Consider the following 17,533-nt stretch of genomic DNA (forward strand, 5'->3'; position numbering starts at 1 on the left):
TGTAAATATCTATGCATGGGGTCTCTCCGGTGGAAGACAATCAAGTACAATCGGCTGCCTAGAAGATTTTCTGGGTGGATGAACAGGTACCCCCAACATAGTTATAGCAGGGGATTTTAATACAACCTTCGAACCTCTTGGTAGTGAGGACTCAAAACTGACAGAGGAAGAGGATGCATTATGGAAAGTCCCCAGTTTAGAGATACATCCCATCAAGAGATGGTCAGAAGCAGCCCTCGAACTTAAGGCATTGTGTTTGGAGGGGGTGCTAAGATCAGTCAATGGTCGCTCACCCTCTGATAAACATGGAGCCACAACATTTAATAACGGGGTGAGCACAAGTCGGATCGATTATATATTGTTAAGTCTAGATTTTTGGTCCGAATTTCATGACATGAAGGTTTTGGAGCGAGTGGAAAGCGATCATAATCCCCTATCTTTAAAGATGGAACATAAGGGTACTTTACACCCTTCAAGCCCTCTGCCGCTACCTTCCACTACGCAAAGAATTGGGCATGCCGGCAGAAATGCTATTTGTTGTAGAGCAATTGCATGCAGGGAACTTTGCACAGGTACGCTGGAGCACCCAGGGCAATAAAACTAGCCCATTCCCAGTACTGAAAGGAGTTTGTCAAGGGTGCGTTCTGGCGTCAACCCTGTTCTCATTGTTTACTTATGTTTGCAGATGACACTCTGATTATTTCTAAGACTCAGAGTGGTCTGCAGTGGGTGTTATTAAGATTTGAGGAGTTCTGCAAAGATTGTGTGTTAGTGATCAATGCAGATAAAACAAAGTTTATGGTCCTGCACAAGCATAGAGCAATTAAGGGCAGGGTGCTTCTTAATGGAGAATTATTGGAGTAGACTGACATTTTTAATTATCTGGGGATTACGTTGGGGAATAGACTCAATTGGAATCCCCAGATAAATATCCTGGCCCTAAAGCATAGTCAATTAGCTGGTGCTTTGTTGAAGGAATTTAAAGACTTCTTATACCCAACCCATGCACCCAATCATTAAGATATATAATACCAAAGTCTTAGCTTCTGTTACCTATGGTGCAGAACTTTGGGGATTTAGTGATATAAAACCACTAGTCTTAGCACAGAATACATTTGTGAGAAGCGTTATTGGACTGCCATGGAGCAATCTGTTAAAACCAGTTTTCTACAACCTAGGCTGTAGCAGACTGGAAGAGGTTGTTAAGTTCCGTTCAATAGTGTACTGGAGGAGGCTATGGACTACCCCCAAGTTGCTTCAGTATGCAGCTGCTCTTAAAGATGTATGGGCCCTAGATACCTCATGTAAGATCATGTGGCTACAAACCCTAAAAACCTCATTGGTCAGTATGGGTTTGCAACACCTATGGTATGAGCCAGAGAGCCATCAATTTCCTCCCAAAAAAGAGATGAAAATACTATACTTGTCTATGGTGGCAAGTAATAACATCAATACTTCTGAGTCCACATCATTGATGGGTACATTTTTAGAGTTCAAGCCATGCCCACAATTTGAGCAGTATTGGGATGTTATTACCAAACCAAGGGATAGACGCTTATATTGCCGATTTCGAGTAGGCACACTACCCCTCAATGTTTTCACCCGCAAGTGGCACAGTGACAACAATAGTCTGTGTAAATTGTGTCAGGAACACGACGAAAAATTACCCACACCTCCTATTTGTTTGTCCGGCATATCAGGCTCCACATAATAAATGGTTGCGCCCACTTTGTAAAAACATGGGCGCGGGGAGCAGTGCTATTGCATTTAGAATATTGCTGACTGATACTGGTGCTCAGTGTGTAGTAGCTGTTGCCTAACGTTGGAACTAGGGAAGCAGGTTCGAATCCCGGCGGATTTCTGAGTTTGGACGAAGATTTTTGCCCAGTGATTGCCTGCAAAGTCTCGGAATTCCTGATCTGCGGATAGCAACTCCGGGTTTTGCGAGTTGCCTTGTGTAGGCAGGAGAGCAGCAAGCTGCAGCGTACGCAGCTGAGCCGCGGGTCACATAACCAGGAAAATTGTGCTCCAGTGAAAACCAGCAAGCGGTGGTTAAAGAATTGTGATCCAGTGAACTGGCAGCCGATATAGAGCAGCAAAACAAGGCATGCTTTTGAAATAAAAAGGAAGCTGTGAGGATTGTTGAGCGGCTGCGGCGGGGAGCGGAGAGCTTGGAAGTAATCAGAGCAGCTGAGCCACGGCACGGGTTTAGAGGCTGAGTCAGCTCTCCCCAGTTAGGGGGGGGCGTTTCCGAGCCCATGCACCGGGACCGCGATTGCGACAACACCTAAACGGTAGGTGCAGGAGTAGCGGTAATGCGGCAGAAGTGTACAACGCAATAGGAGCCGCAGAAGTGATTAACACAGCAGATACTTCTACAGCTTAAAAGGTAAAGCCGATGTTAAAAACTTGATTGACTATGAAAAATAAATAGAAGTTGGTAAAGCGCATTGCCTGTCTCTCATTGAACTTAAGTGGGATTAGCACCGCAGAGGCTCTAGTGGATGTGGCGCCAGCCGGTGTAGGGAGTAACCTTGTCAGACACATGTACCCTCACCGACCTTAGCCTGAGTTATTAGTTGTTATAATATATATGAGTGGTCAGATGGAGGAATAAAGATTGAGTGGGGGTTATCCTTCATAGAGTGATCACGGCGGGTTTCGTGTTACCTTAATACCTCAAGTACCTGGTCTTGCCCCATTTAGAGCTTGGAATTTCATTGGGCCCTTGTAAACTTGAGAAAATACAAGTGGTATAATCGATCCGACTTGTGCTCACCCCGTTATTAAATGTTGTGGCTCCATGTTTATCAGAGGGTGAGCGGGGGGCGTGGCTTAGCAAGCCACGATGGCGGCTGTGTCCTGCTGAGGCTCCGCGATCGGGCTAGCATCTTGCCCAGTTCCGAGATCGCCGGGAGCCTCAACTCGCCAACCACAGCGCCTGTGATGCCCCCATGCACTGGGGCATCCTTCAAATAACCTAAATCTACTGCAAGCGGACGACGCGATCCGGATTGTCCTCCGCCGACACCGAGGGACGCCGACCCCGACAATGGCGGGCGCACCTCAGACCTGCAGACGAGAAAGCCCCCGGGAGTCAGCTCTCTGAACGGCGGCCCCGGAAGACGCGGCCAGCCGACAGCAACGGAAAAACCCGCGGAGAGGGCGACACCAGCCTGCGGGAGTGCACACCGGACGGCGCCCTCCTCCACCCCGGAGCCCTGACGCACAAGATGGCGGCCGCCGCCCCGGGGCTCCGATGTACCGGAGCTATTTCCCCGCCGGGAACCTGGTCGGCCCACAGATTTGACTGACCTGCCACCGCGGACTGCGGGGAGCCGGCGAGCGCACAGGGCTGGACAATCCAGGAGTCCGTGATCGTCACGGACGACGGTGAGCACTGATCCCTCTCCCCCTCCCCCCCTCCTCCGAGGATCCCGACGCCGGCACCCCGGTGGCCCCTGCCACCGCGGACGGAGGGGAGCAGGCGAGCACGCCGACGGCGCAGGACGGGACACTCCGGGCGCCATCATTGAGGGCAGTGGCACTAATTTCTCCCCTCCTCCCCCGAGGACCTTGACGCCGGCACCCCGGGGCCCTCCTCCTCCCTCCGGGCCCCGTGGGAGGTCATTGGACACGTCGCCACCCGGCGAGGGACCCAGCTCATATTCGCCTCCATAAGCAGCCCGGAGGACCCGGGAGCCTGACCCTAAAATGGCGCCCGTGCAGACCTAGCACCGAGGACAAACGCAGACCTCGCCCCGGGGTTAGGAGTGCCCCACTTGCGCTGGAGGCGCTGCCAGCGGCCGTCCCCATTGCCGATCGGAGCTGACACGGAGCCGCACACTGAGCCGCACTCCCCCCGGAGAAGAGAGGATACCCACGCACCTCCCCCCACGGTCGGACCAAAGCCACCTCTGACACCCCTGCTGGGGCACCCCGGAGCGGAGACTGAGGGAGCTGCCACCTACCCGGTGACACTGTGAGGCGCCGGCCTGCTGCCCTCGAGGCGCACGACGACCCGGAGACCCCCCCCCCTCTTCCCCTTGGCAGCACCCATGGGGAAGCCGAGGGCCTCTCAGGCGACGGCGGTCCCTGAAACGGCCGTCGAGAAGATGCCACAAACAAGGACATGGACGCAGGCCAACGCGTCGCAAACCGACCCTACGCTATCAGCGAAACTGGACCAGGTGTTGGCGGCTATCGAAATGTCTCGCCTCTCGATGGAGGAGAGATTGGGTACCCTGACGACGGACATTAGCCTAATCCGCGATGAACACCGTAAGTTGGCGGACAGAGTGAAAGAGGGCGAGCGGATCGTGACTGAATTACAACCCGCGGTGAAGTCGCAGGAGGCGGACATGCAGGAGATCCTGCGCCGCGTGGAGACCCTGGAGGAGCGCACAGTGGATTTAGAGGGGCGCTCAAGACGTTGTAACATCCGCGTCCTGGGCCTGCCGGAGGGGATTGAGAACTCGGACCCTGTGACCTACATGGAATCCTGGACTAAATCGTTCACTCCAGATTGTGACCGGTCTCCGTACTTCTCCATCGAGAGGGCCCACAGGGTCCCGGCCCGGGCACCCAAACCCGGTCTTCCTCCGCGACCCATGTTGGCCAAGTTCCTGCACTTCCGAGACCGGGACGCGGTGCTCCGTGCGGCCCGGATGGCTGGCCCCCTACAAGTGGAAGACCAGCACGTCATGGTGTTCCCGGACTATGCTCGAGAGGTCCAACAACGGCGATCCACGTTTCTGGAAGTCAAGAGACGCCTCCGCGCAAATGATCTGCAATACTCCTTGCTATTCCCTGCCCGCCTTAAAGTGATCCACAAAGGGAAAGCCCTCTTCTTCGATACGGCAGCGGACGCGCAGGATTGGACTGAATTTAATTGCCCGCTGATACCTAAACCCGGACCCCAGAGGACACGCAACAACGACTCTAGACGTTCCAGGAAACGGGGCGCGAGCCGTGCTCGATCAGGCCACCCCAAGAGCCAGGCGGGCTCACCCGACCTCACACAAATCATGCAGGAGCGACGAGACGCCCTACGGGCGGTGACCGAACTGCACGCGTCACCCCCGGCTTCGGACCTGGAAGGTCCACCACACCTATTCACCCCTGAGAAAGACCGGGACAGTGACGGAACTATGTCAGGATTTGGCCCAATCTCCTCCCCCCTGGTTGTGGCACTCACATTGGATGCTGCCGGGGCCAGCCAACACACCACCTCCTCGTGAAGATTGCACTGTCAACTGCTATATCCTTCTCATGGTTGCCTGTTATGTTGCGCGATGTCTAGAAGCCTAGACCAATTTGCCTGATGTTTGTAAGCGCTAGCGAGCGATAGACATTTCTCATACTAGAGCCCGATCCGCGCACAGGCCCAGCAGCGACACATGCTGCCACCCCCACGGATTTCTGTTGAACTTTTCCCCTAGTGGGACACTAGTTTGGATATGCCGCCCCCGGTGACGTATCCTCAGCATTGGGACTGTTGCCCACCCGGAGTTCTAGTTGTTGTTACTTCCCCTAGTCCCCCCCCCACGTTAAAGGAAGCTTGGCGCGCAGGAACACATATGGTGCATATACACGAGCGGCCCACGGGAGCTGTAGAGGGGCCCCCCTCCCGACCACATCACCCCAGAGATGGCAGTCCCCCGCTCAGACCTTAACATCCTTACACTAAACGTACGGGGCCTACACACGCCCAGTAAGCGCTACTCGGTATACTCCTACATTAGGCGCATGTCAGCCGGCATAGCGTTTCTGCAGGAGACACACATTAACGCTACTGAACTCACTCGTTTGCAGGCCAAATGGCGAGGGATCATCTGTGCCACACAATATTCAGCGTTTGCGCGCGGCGCATTAATCTGGGTAAGGCCAGGTACTCCCTTCCGAGTGCTCCGGCAAGTGGTAGATAGAGAGGGCAGGTACGCACTTCTGGAGGGAATACTTGATGGGCAAGGGGTACTCCTTGGCAGCATTTACGCCCCAAACACAGATCAGGGTCAGTTTTGGGATCACCTTACGGGCGTTTTGGCCCAGTTCACTACAGTTCCGTGGGTACTGGGAGGCGACTTTAACTGCACACTGAACCCCTCCCTGGACCGCTCGCACCCTCCCCCCACACACTCCCTGGCCCCCCGACAAGCAGACCTCTTTAGGACATGGACCACGCACTGGGCCCTTACTGACGCATGGCGACACCTACACCCACTGGCTCGCATTTACTCCTTCCACTCTATTCCACACAACCTCCGAGTTCGCCTAGACCGTTTCCTCTGCTCTGCACCAATCCTCCCCAAGATAACATCTGCAGACTACCTGGGTCGGATCCTCTCTGATCACGACGCCCACATCATACGCCTTACCTGGCGCCCCCCACACCCACCGGTCCCCACCTGGCGCCTCCCTAGGGAGTGCCTATCGGACCCAGTCTTCAGAGACGCACACGAATCCAGCATACAAGATTACTTCACATACAACGAGAACACAGCATCATCGGTACTGGTGGAGTGGGACGCGTTTAAAGTGGTGGCGAGGGGAGAATGCATCAAACAGGTAGTGGGAGTCCGACGCACCTTAGAGCGGACACTTTTAACCACAGAGCAAGCTCTGGCCGCACTCACTAAACGACCTGACGACTCGGAGGAACACGCCGTGCTCACGGCCGAGGCTAAGTCGGAATACCAGACTGCCTGCGCTGACCTCCGAAAGTACAATTTCAGGGCATACGCCTCTAGGGTGCATAAGGACAGAGACAAAACCGGGGCACTTCTAGCCTGGATGGCGAGGCAGGATACTGAACTCAAACCAATCACAGACATTATCAACCCGGAAGGTGTATTAGTGCAAGCGCAGGCCGAGATCCTCCTGGCATTCCAGCGCCATTATGCGCAAGTGTACGGAGCCCCGGCCCACTGTTCCTCGTCTCCTGTGGAACACTTTTTAGACCCTCTGACGTTACCCACGATATCAAATGACGACAAGCGCACACTTGACACCAAGATCATTCCCTCTGACATCACCCAGGCGATACGTGCCTTGTCTCGGAATAAAGCGCCGGGTCTAGACGGCTTCCCACTGGAATACTACTCGACGTTCTCTCCCCTGGTAGTCCCTCGTCTGTCACGGATGCTTGGGGCGTCTCTCCACTTAGGGAGGTTACCTCAGTCGCTACGGGAGTCCGTGATTGTCACCTTCCCCAAGCCCCACAGAGATCCGCTCCACATGGGGTCATATCGGCCCATCACGCTCCTGTCGGCGGACTGTAAAATTCTAGGGAAGATCCTAGCTGACCGATATGCACGGGTTATACGCCCGCTGGTCCACCCCGACCAATGCGGCTTCGTCCCCGGGAGGAATACCTCCCAGAATCTCCGCCGAGTCTTCCATATTCAAGACCAAGTGCGTGAAAGATTTCCCCGTGCTGCCTGCCTCATCATGGATCTCGAAAAGGCGTTCGACACCCTCACCTGGCCCTACCTGTTCTCGGTCCTGCGGCGCCTCAATGTCGGCCCGACGCTCATGGCATACACACGTCTCCTGTACACCGATCTCACCGCCCGAGTTCGCATCGGGAGACGCATCTCACCGGCGTTTGAAGTTCGACGAGGCACAAGACAAGGGTGCCCCCTGTCGCCTCTTTTATTCGCGCTGGCGGTCGAGCCGCTGGCGGTTCGGCTACGTCAGGAAGGAGTAGACTGGGGCATACCGCTTGCAGACGGCACCCATTGCGTGTCCATGTACGCGGATGATCTCCTCATATATGTCCGAGATATTGAAATGGACCTAACCCCTGTTGGGACGGCGCTGGCGGAATTTGCAGACGCCTCGGGACTACAGGTGAACTGGGACAAGTCCACGGTCTACCCCCTACACCCAGACCTGCCCCCTCGGGAAATCGAGCTCGGGCCACATAAACTCCCTTGGTCCGCGGAGGCTCCCCGGTACCTCGGTGTCCGCTTGTATCACTCTCCGGTGGACATGTTTGAGGGCAATCACCGCAGAATACTGGCTAGTCTGCGCCCGACAGTCGCCTTTTGGAATAAGCTGCCGCTGGCCCCGATAGGGCGGATAGCCCTAGCTAAAATGGTGATGCTTCCCCGACTCCTTTACCACTTCACGAATCTACCGGTGATACCGCCCAGGTCCTTCTTCCGCGACGTTGACTCCCTCTTGGGGACCCTCATCTGGGGTGCAGGCAGACACAGGGTCGCCCTGAAAACCCTTCAACTCCCCACGACGCAGGGGGGGCTCGGGGCTCCGTCCTTCGAGGCATATTTCCTCGCGGCACAGCTCCAATGGCTGTCCTACTGGACGGCGGACCGTTACCCTCAGGAGACTGTTACCTCTACCGGCAGAATCGCGACCCCGGAACTCACCCGTCTTCTCCTCCCGGGCACAAAGCCTCGGCGCACATACCCCCTCCAAGTGGCGATAGCGCGCCGGTGCATGATGCGGATCCACCGGTTATCCCCCAGCAGGCCCCCGTACTCCCCGCTGCTACCATTGATAGGCAGCCCCAGGCAAGATTCCTACTTCACGGCTCCACTGTTCGCCGAATGGTCCCAATGTGGAATCACGGATCTGGAATCACTCTTCGAGGAGGGCCAGCTGAAACCGTTCGACCGCTTGGTCGCAGAATACGGGCTCCCCCCGGGCCAATTCCTCAGACATAGGCAACTGCTCGATGGATACCGGCCCCATTTCAATTTCCACACAGGCGAGCCAGACACGCATCCAGTAATACATGCTATCCTTCATATGGGGGTGGGTCGCCATCTGGTCACCTGGCTCTATAAATCCATCCGGGAACTCTCACATGCTCCCCTGACGACCCTGCGTGCTACATGGGAGGAGGACATAGGCCGCGCTCTACACGACTCAGAATGGACTAAAGCACTTGAGGCCCCAAAACGCGTCTCTAGGAACGCCCGCTTCAAAAACATCCAATACTATATACTACACAGAGCATACCTTACCCCAGCGCGATTGCAGAAGTTCTACCCCTCCACACCATTCCTATGCCCCAGATGCTGTTCCCCTGCCGCGGATTTCCGTCATATGTTTTGGGACTGTCCCGACCTTCAACCCTTTTGGGGGGTGGTACACGACACACTGTCGGAACTCACAGGTCTCACTACACTGGCCACCTGGGAGTCCAGCGCACTAGGTATCCTCCACATCTCTAAACAGGAACCGGTGCATAGGCGCTTCGTGTCCCTAGCGCTCCTGCTGGCGAACAGATGCATCACCATGCGCTGGCGGTCCCCGGAGGGCCCCCCCATTGCACAATGGAAAGGGGCGGTTGGTAAATGGGCGGCAGCGGAGGAAGATGCTCTGAGGGAAGAGGAAGCCAGGGGCGCGCGTAAAATTCCCATCTCCATGGAATGGGCCATGCTCCTCCACAGCTACCGGCAGCTCACGCAAGCAGGAGACCCAACTGTCCCTTCCCCCCCCCCCCACCCGAGAAGGGCGGTAACCTCTACCGGGTGTGAGCCACCTCTGGGTCGAGTCCCGATTACCCCGGTATCCTGAACAAACCCTTGTATATCCTGCCACCCATCTGATGCCTAGCCTGAGCGGAATGCAACGACCCCTCCTGCCAATTCCCCCTCCCCACTCTGGGACGCAGACTGCATGGGCCCCCCCCCTCCCGACACCCGCCGTCCATATCCCCCTGTTAAGACCCTGCTAGCGCCTACATGCTCCCCTCCCACAGTTTGGTTTCCCTCCCTGTTCACTGGTATATATGAATAAGTACAGATCCTGCGCTATTATGACGAGACCTTGCCTGCCCGTCATTCTTCATCGCCCCTAGGGCGACGCTGTCCCACCGTCTCCCAGCCGGCAGGCGCCTTTGCACGATTATAATGTGCTGAGTAACTGAAGACATGTATATATGTACCAGTCATATAAAACAAGAAAACGTTGCACGCATGGCTGCGCGTGGCTGAATGTTGAGGCCACGCCAGCGGATTGGTAACGCTGTACTGATATACTTTATTGCAACAATAAAAACAAATTTAATAAAAAAAAAAATCAGAGGGTGAGCGACCATTGACTGATCTTAGCACCTCCTCCAAACACAATGCCTTAAGTGCGTAGAGGAATAAAGGAAAATGCCCCCGAAAGGGAAGCCACGCGGGACCAAAAAGACCTTGAAAGAGGCGTAACCAAGAAAAGGAAAGAAAAAGTGTCAGCAACAAAAGTCATTGACATTGGAGAGAATCAGCATAGATTCCGTGGAGGAAACAATGTCACCAAATAAACACGACTGTCCGCCAACCCCAGTAGAAGAAGTGAGTGGGACCTCTATAAAGAAATTTGTGGGGAAGTACTTTAAAAAGAAGCCGGAAGTATGTGAATACTCCCTGAGATTAAGGGGTACTCTTGATAGGGACAGCATGAGCGGCCAAAGGACTGGAACTGGACTAGGAGTATTAATGGATGTAACAAATGACTCCCTCCAGCCATTATTTTTGGACCAAGGGGGGATAAATGAAGGGGAAATGTCTGAACTGGAGCCCTGATTGTCATCATCACCCCGTCTATCTTGTAATGGAAGGGAAGAGGAGAGCCCTAGTGTACATAAAACACCACAATGGGAACCTAATAGTCAGTAGAAGAGGGGAGCGGCAACTCCCAAGCAGGGCTTTAACACCCCCGATACCCTACAATCATCCTTGGCGCTTGACATGATTGCGTCCTCAGAATCATCTCTATTAGAGGTGATGTTCTTAATACAAAAAACCCTCCAAGCAATACTAGAAGCTTTAGTTGAGAACAATGGACAAGGGAAATCCCACAAACCCAACTACAATTGATTGCAGAAGAGTTCAAACAAATTAATAACTGTATGCCAAATATAGTGCGCCCAGTTGCGGAGAAAAGGGAGCATGAGGTAAATGTATCCCTATATAACATCGAGAATAAAGTGCCCTATGCGGGTAATTTAGAGGAGTGCATATAAAAGATCTAAAAGGGATATGAGTATAAGGAAGAGAGGAAGGGTCAGAAATAAGTTAGAGAAGATGTTGGGAAAGACAAGGAAGGTATACCAAAGCCAGAATATAAAAAAGGGTGTCGTAATTTCAGGAAGTGAGGGACCACTGACAGATCAGTTTATAAACAAAAAGGACCAAGGGAAGACTCAGAATAGGAAAGTGATAAGTACATCAAAGAAGATGAACACCCTGTGTCCTGTATCACAGGAAAAACCAGAAAGATTGGGGAACAGGGTGGAGTGTGTACCAGTGGGTTCAAGAATGAAGGGTGAGTCCCACTTAGATAGAACAGGATTGAAAAGAGAGCCCGCTCCTGTAATTAGGAGAAACACAAGGATGTACGATAATATTGAGAACCTATGTGTGTTTATGGAACCATGTGGTCAAAGGGTGGGGAAAAAGCGACAAAGGAAAATAAAATCGCTAAATCGTGCAAATCTATTGCAAACCCTGGTTAAATGCCCAACACTGGGAAAGGTTACATCTGATTATATAAGACAAATAGGTTTTGTAACAAGTTTAGAAGGAAATGAGGTAACTAAGGTGCTTTTTTATTCCGAGTTTGTAAAACATGCGGTGGAAAAGGAGGGTATAAGATTTTTGCAGGGTAATGAAATTGAGAGAGAAGGGAATAAGCCCGGGAACTCTGTGGCGCTCCTTCACCACGCAGAACTTCGTCCGGAGCAAGTACAGTATGAAGCACTAGCCGTCCACGATAGGAGAATCTGCGCAGATAAAGATCAAGGAGGGTTAAAAGTAACAATACCGAATTCCACATACGAGCCAATGTTGAGTAACCGATATGGCCTCCTAAACGAATATTCAAATAGTTTGGAGGAAAATCTGTCAGGTGTGTTAAGTGAAGTGGACTAGGACTCAGGGTACTCACACAACCTACGGACTCTGTCTTGGAATATTGGGGGTTACAAGAGGCACAAGAAACCTTTAGAGAATTGTTAGGCGTCTACGACATATTGTGTCTGCAGGAGTCCTGGTTGTGTGAGGTACCCAATCCAATAGATGTTTTTTTATGGTAACCAAGGAGGCAGTACGAATGAATTTGGGCCGACCCTCGGGGGGCTTAATTACTCTGGTATCAGTAAAAAAAAGCGAATAAAATAATTAAGCTAAAAATGAATTGTAGGTGGCTACTGGCATGTCAGGTAGAACTCTACTGTGGTACCGGGATAAAAAGAAAAATTATTGTGATAAATGTATACATTCAACCAGGAGTAATAACAGATTATGAAATCCAATTGTGCATGCTAGAGAATGATTTGGAATCTATATGTATGACGAAAGCAGTAAATTTGATAATGATTTTAGGAGATTTTAATCACAAATTAGAACCATCCCTTAGTGATAAATTGTTTAAGGAAATTTTAGCTACCTCACAAATTCCTCCTGCTAATTTCGGTGGCGTAGTTAGCACCGTACGAGATAAATATTTGGTACAATTCCTTGGATCAATAGGACTATTCTGTGCCAATGGAAGGACGTCTTTGGATTGCCCGGCAAAGAAGACTTTCCGCTCAGGGAATCAGAACTGCCCAATTGACTATGCTTTTATTGATGCATGGCACTTTAAGGACGTGGAACAAATTGAGGTATTGCAGAGTGATGGTAGTGATCACTGGCCTTTAGAATTGTTAATTAAGATGGAAAAGGAACCAAAGAGAGAAAGAGTGATCCCCTTGCAGATTGAATACCCCAGATGCATAACCACCCGTATAACAGAGGAAAGCCTGCAATTGGTCAATAATTTGTTTATAGATTATACTGCTGTTGGTAATGTACCACAAAAAGGAAAAACTTTAACATGGTACAAACGGACTAACGTGCAGGTAGTAAATTGCCTAAAAATAACATTTAAAAAAGGGCCCACCCATAATAAAAATGGAAGGATAAAAAACTGGTTAAATAACGAGTGTAGAAACTTGAAACGTAGGGTAAGGAAATGGGAAAGGCAGTTAAAGAAAAAAACAGACCAGGAGATAATGGAGAGCCTTCGAGTGGCAAAATTGGAATATAAAAATAAAATGAGAGAAAGGAAACTAGAATATAAATCCAAAAATTGGCAAACAATGTTAGAAGTGATAAATACAAATAATATAAGGTTGTTTTGGCAATTGGTAAAAGAGGGCAAGGTGCAAGGGGAAATGCGATGCTTGGTGGGTGAAGATGATTGGGTAACTCATCTGAGCAACCTATACTATATAGGGGTAAAGATTTGAGGAACACCCTGAAAGTAAAACGTGAGGAGCTAGAACAACTAAAGCAGCACTTTTCCTTTCAAAATATAAAAAAAACAATTCAATATTCAAAGCTGCAGGGTCAGACAATCTTCTGGCTATTATTTTGAAAAATAACACAGATTGGTGGGCCAGCTTCTTAAAAACAACTTTCCAACAAATTCTTGCGGTGGGGTCTTTCCCGGAAAGTTGGAAGGGAGAAATCATGAGACCAATCTATTAAAAGGATGATGCTATGTTGCCCCAGAACTATCGCTGGATGTTGGGAGAAGGTATTCACCAAAATATTGCTAGGGGTAGTGAAAGCCTGGGCAGAACAGCATGACCTGATACCCATAGAACAAGGGGGATTTAAAGAAGAGCACTCGACCGTTGACCACTGCCTTAGTTTATGCGCATTGGCAAGAAAGTCAATAGAAGTGCGCGGGAGCTTGTTTTGCTGTTTTGTTGATTTCCGAGCCGCATTTGATTTGGTAGATTGTAAAATATTGTGGAGTACGTTGATAAAGGTCAGAATCAACAACGCAGTTCTTTCATTAATCCAGGATATGCACTCTAAGAATTGGGCTAGAGTAATCCTGGATGATCTTGGGACATTATCTAAGAAGATTCAGATAATGAACGGCCTGAGACAGGGCTGTGTTTTAGCCCCTTTGTTATTTTACCTGTTTTTATCTGACCTACCAACCACATTGAGTAAAGCGGGAGGTTTAAGCCCTAAGATGGGGGAACCCCTACAGTAACAGGGTCTCCCTCCACTCCGACAACTGAGACTTTGCCTTTCCAACTGCTGACATCGTCTTCTTTACACTATTGGAATGCATGCCATCCTGACACAAAAGGAGAGTCCGTCATTTTGGACGCTGAACTGGTGGGTGCCTGGGGACACTCCCCCTTTCTCCCCCTGCTTCTTCGAGAGCGGCCATCTTGCTCCTTTGTCCGGTCTAAAGTGTGCATACAGCTGTGGCTGTGCCTAGTGGGATTCCGACGTTCGGGACAGGGCTGATGATTCTTCCCTCGCTGGCACTGACTGTCTGCCTGGTTGTGACCCCGGACTGAAACACTTGTTGATGCATTGATTACGTATTATATGCGATTATCACCCATTTCAGATTGTACTCCCTGTTCTGCGCGCTGGCCTCCTCTCCATTTCAAGCCGCAATTATTGTGTTTTATCATTTTCGTTTCTTCTTTATGGGGCGACTGTTTTTTGCGGGCTGGTGGTTCAGGGGCAGATGCTGTGGTTGATGGCTGCGGACCTTGTATTTGATTAGCCGGGGGGGATCCGGACCGGAACACTAAACGGCGTAGGGGTTGCGGATGGCTGGGAGTCCGGGAGATCTGTTATTGTGTGGGCTCCTCCCCGCCTCCTTCTTTTTGGGAGTGGTAGATCAGCTTGCTCTTTTCTTCCTCCCTATATTCAAGTGTTGAAACTCTTCGTTTATTATCATCTTCTTTTTCCTTCTTTCTACATTTTCTTGCTTTCTCTCGCCTTTTTCCTTCTTCTTCTCTTCTCTTGCTGTATTTCGGGTTTATGGGGCGACAGACACTCTGCTAGGGGGGGGAGTAGGCCATAGCCTCTGCATGTGTGTAGGGTGGGGGGTTATATTTCATTTTTTGTTAGTTTTTATGGGACCTGTTTTTGCTTCCTTTATACTTTTTCCTTTCTCTTGGCCCGTGTTCAGGCATACTGGGTGAGGGGTGGCGGCAGAGATACGATTGGGATGTTTAGATTGCTACCCTGTAGCGTGGATATTGTGTGGCCATCCTGCCTGGTCGGGACTTGCTTGTCGAGATGTGGATTGACCGGAAACTGTAGCTAATGTCATGTCCCACCTGCATGGTCCTTGCTCTTATTTTATTATTTTATGAGTACGGAACAACACGACCTGAACTCAATAGTTGCACAAAAAAAAAAAAACTTAAAAAACTTAACCTTCATTACTCCTGTGTCATGGTCTTGCGGCGTCCTCCAGTTTGATTTCTGCTTAATAACCGATGTGCTGCTGTATTACTATGTCACCGTATTGCATGCACTAGTGCTATATGAGAGTTCGTGGCCGGCCGGATGGTTGTAGGCCCGTATTTGTTCTTTATTTCGTGCACAATAAAGGTTTTCAAAAAATTAAAAAAAAAAAAAAAAGATGGGGGAACCCATATTTCATGTCTGCTATACGCGGATGGTTTCGTGATAACAGACATGACTGAGTTAGGCTTACAAAAGAAATTGGATACCTTTTTAGAATACTTCAACAAGAAAAGCCTAACGGTTAATCTGGAAAAGACCAAAATAATGGTATTTGGTAAAAGAAAAACTGGAGACTGGGGGAGGTCAAAATTGGAATAGTAGATAAATATAAATATTTGGGCATGTGGTTTGATAGTAGATTAAATTGGAAAGACCACATACAGTCCTTAAAAACGAGGTCCCTTTCCACGGTCTGGGGCCTCAAACAATTTAAACAGAAGTATGGAGGCCCTTCGCTGCGACCAATACTCTCAGCTTTTACTGCATTGGTCCAACCACAATTTTTATATGGTGTTGAGGTTTTAAATCAGATTGGAATCAAGAAGAGGGAAAATGTGTGAAGCAACTTCTTGCCCTCCTATCTTCAACTATGTTACAGGCTGTGCGAGTAGAATGTCATCTCACAGCCTGGAACTATCGGGGCATGCAAGCGACATTTAATTTTTAGAATAGACTGAAGGGAGAAGGCCCCCACAAAATAGCATATCTTTGCAAGAAAGAAATAGAGACCAGTGACTTTACCTGGGTGGTTCAAGCAAGGAATAAACTAGATAGGTTATGAGTTAAACATACTCTAGAGCAAGACCACTGGAAATCAATGCAGCAGATCTCCAAGCGGGAGTTACGGGCCATAGTTGATGCGAAGTCACGAGAAGAAGACCTATGCTACTTGAAGAGTAAATCTTGAGTCCGGTTTCTGATAAATGGATGGGTCAATGACGATATTTTCCCCTATATAGAAGCTATGCCTCACCCAAAGCTTAGAAATGCATTATTGAAATTTAAAGTCGGTCTGAACCCAAGTAACATTAATGGGAAGATAAAATCACTTATGTCAAACGACCAAGGACTGTGCTCTTGTGACCTACAAGTAAAATACAGTAGCGAACATATTTTGCTGGATTGTTTGCGCTTTTTAAAAGAACGGAAAACATTTTTAAAACCTATTTTTATTGTTTATAAAAGTTTTAGTAGAGACCAAGCACTTAGTTTAATGACAAATATGAGATTTTTAGACGTGGCATGTGCAATAGGAAGATTTTTAATTGCTATACAGGAATCAATGAATGAAATGGCATAAGTTGAAAAGAACATATGGTGAAAATTCAAATTTTTATAGTTAAATATGCCAAAGAAAAATATTCAAATGGGAAAAAATGGAGTAGCTGTCGCCACATTTTTAAGTTGGTCATGGTCAATTCTGGAAAGGAAAATGGCAGAAATTGGCAGTTTATCTAAATTAAAGTTTGTAAACAAAATAAAATGATGTATCAATGGATATGCGGGTACTGTAACGAAAAGTGGCTGTCATCACGATATTAGGTGGCTTTGTCACACTCTGCTACACTAATATTCTCCCTGTATGTGTTAAACTTCATTGCATATCGTTAATGTACTTGCCACTAGTGTAGCACAAAGCTATGGGCCCCAAGATTATTTGCTTTGCTTTGAAATGCTATTTGTATTACTGAGTCACTTAAGCCCTTTTACTGTTAATATGAATTTTGGAATAATGTACCTAATCAACCACATTTTTTAATGTTTGGATTTTTTTTTTTATATGAATGAATTTTTACATAGCGTTCCTTATATTTAGATCAACAGCATTTTATAGAAGGTTAAGTGCTTTAGTTTTTTATTGTACTCTGTCTTTTATGATCTTAATTGATCGAAATAAAGATTGAATTGAAACTTGAACATCTATAGTTCGAGATAATTTAGGAGACTGACCTAATGAGCCAAGGCTTTAAAGCCATTCTGAATAAAAAATATCAAGCAGACACATGGGTTTTCTAAACAAAACGCTGGGACAAACAAAAATCAAAGGCAAAGCAAATACACATGTGGATCACCGCAACCAAAGTCCACTGAAAAAGTCATAATTTACGTAGCCGTGATACGCTTGCATGGCCTGATAGGTATCAGTATACTGATACACGTCCTTCTCGTTCAAGACTCACCTGACAAACTCTCGGAGAGAGGGGGGCGACTGAAACGCGGACACAAAGAGTGTATGA

Source organism: Lissotriton vulgaris, chromosome 2_1 (assembly GCF_964263255.1).
Source record: "Lissotriton vulgaris chromosome 2_1, aLisVul1.2, whole genome shotgun sequence".
Taxonomy (NCBI): domain Eukaryota; kingdom Metazoa; phylum Chordata; class Amphibia; order Caudata; family Salamandridae; genus Lissotriton; species Lissotriton vulgaris.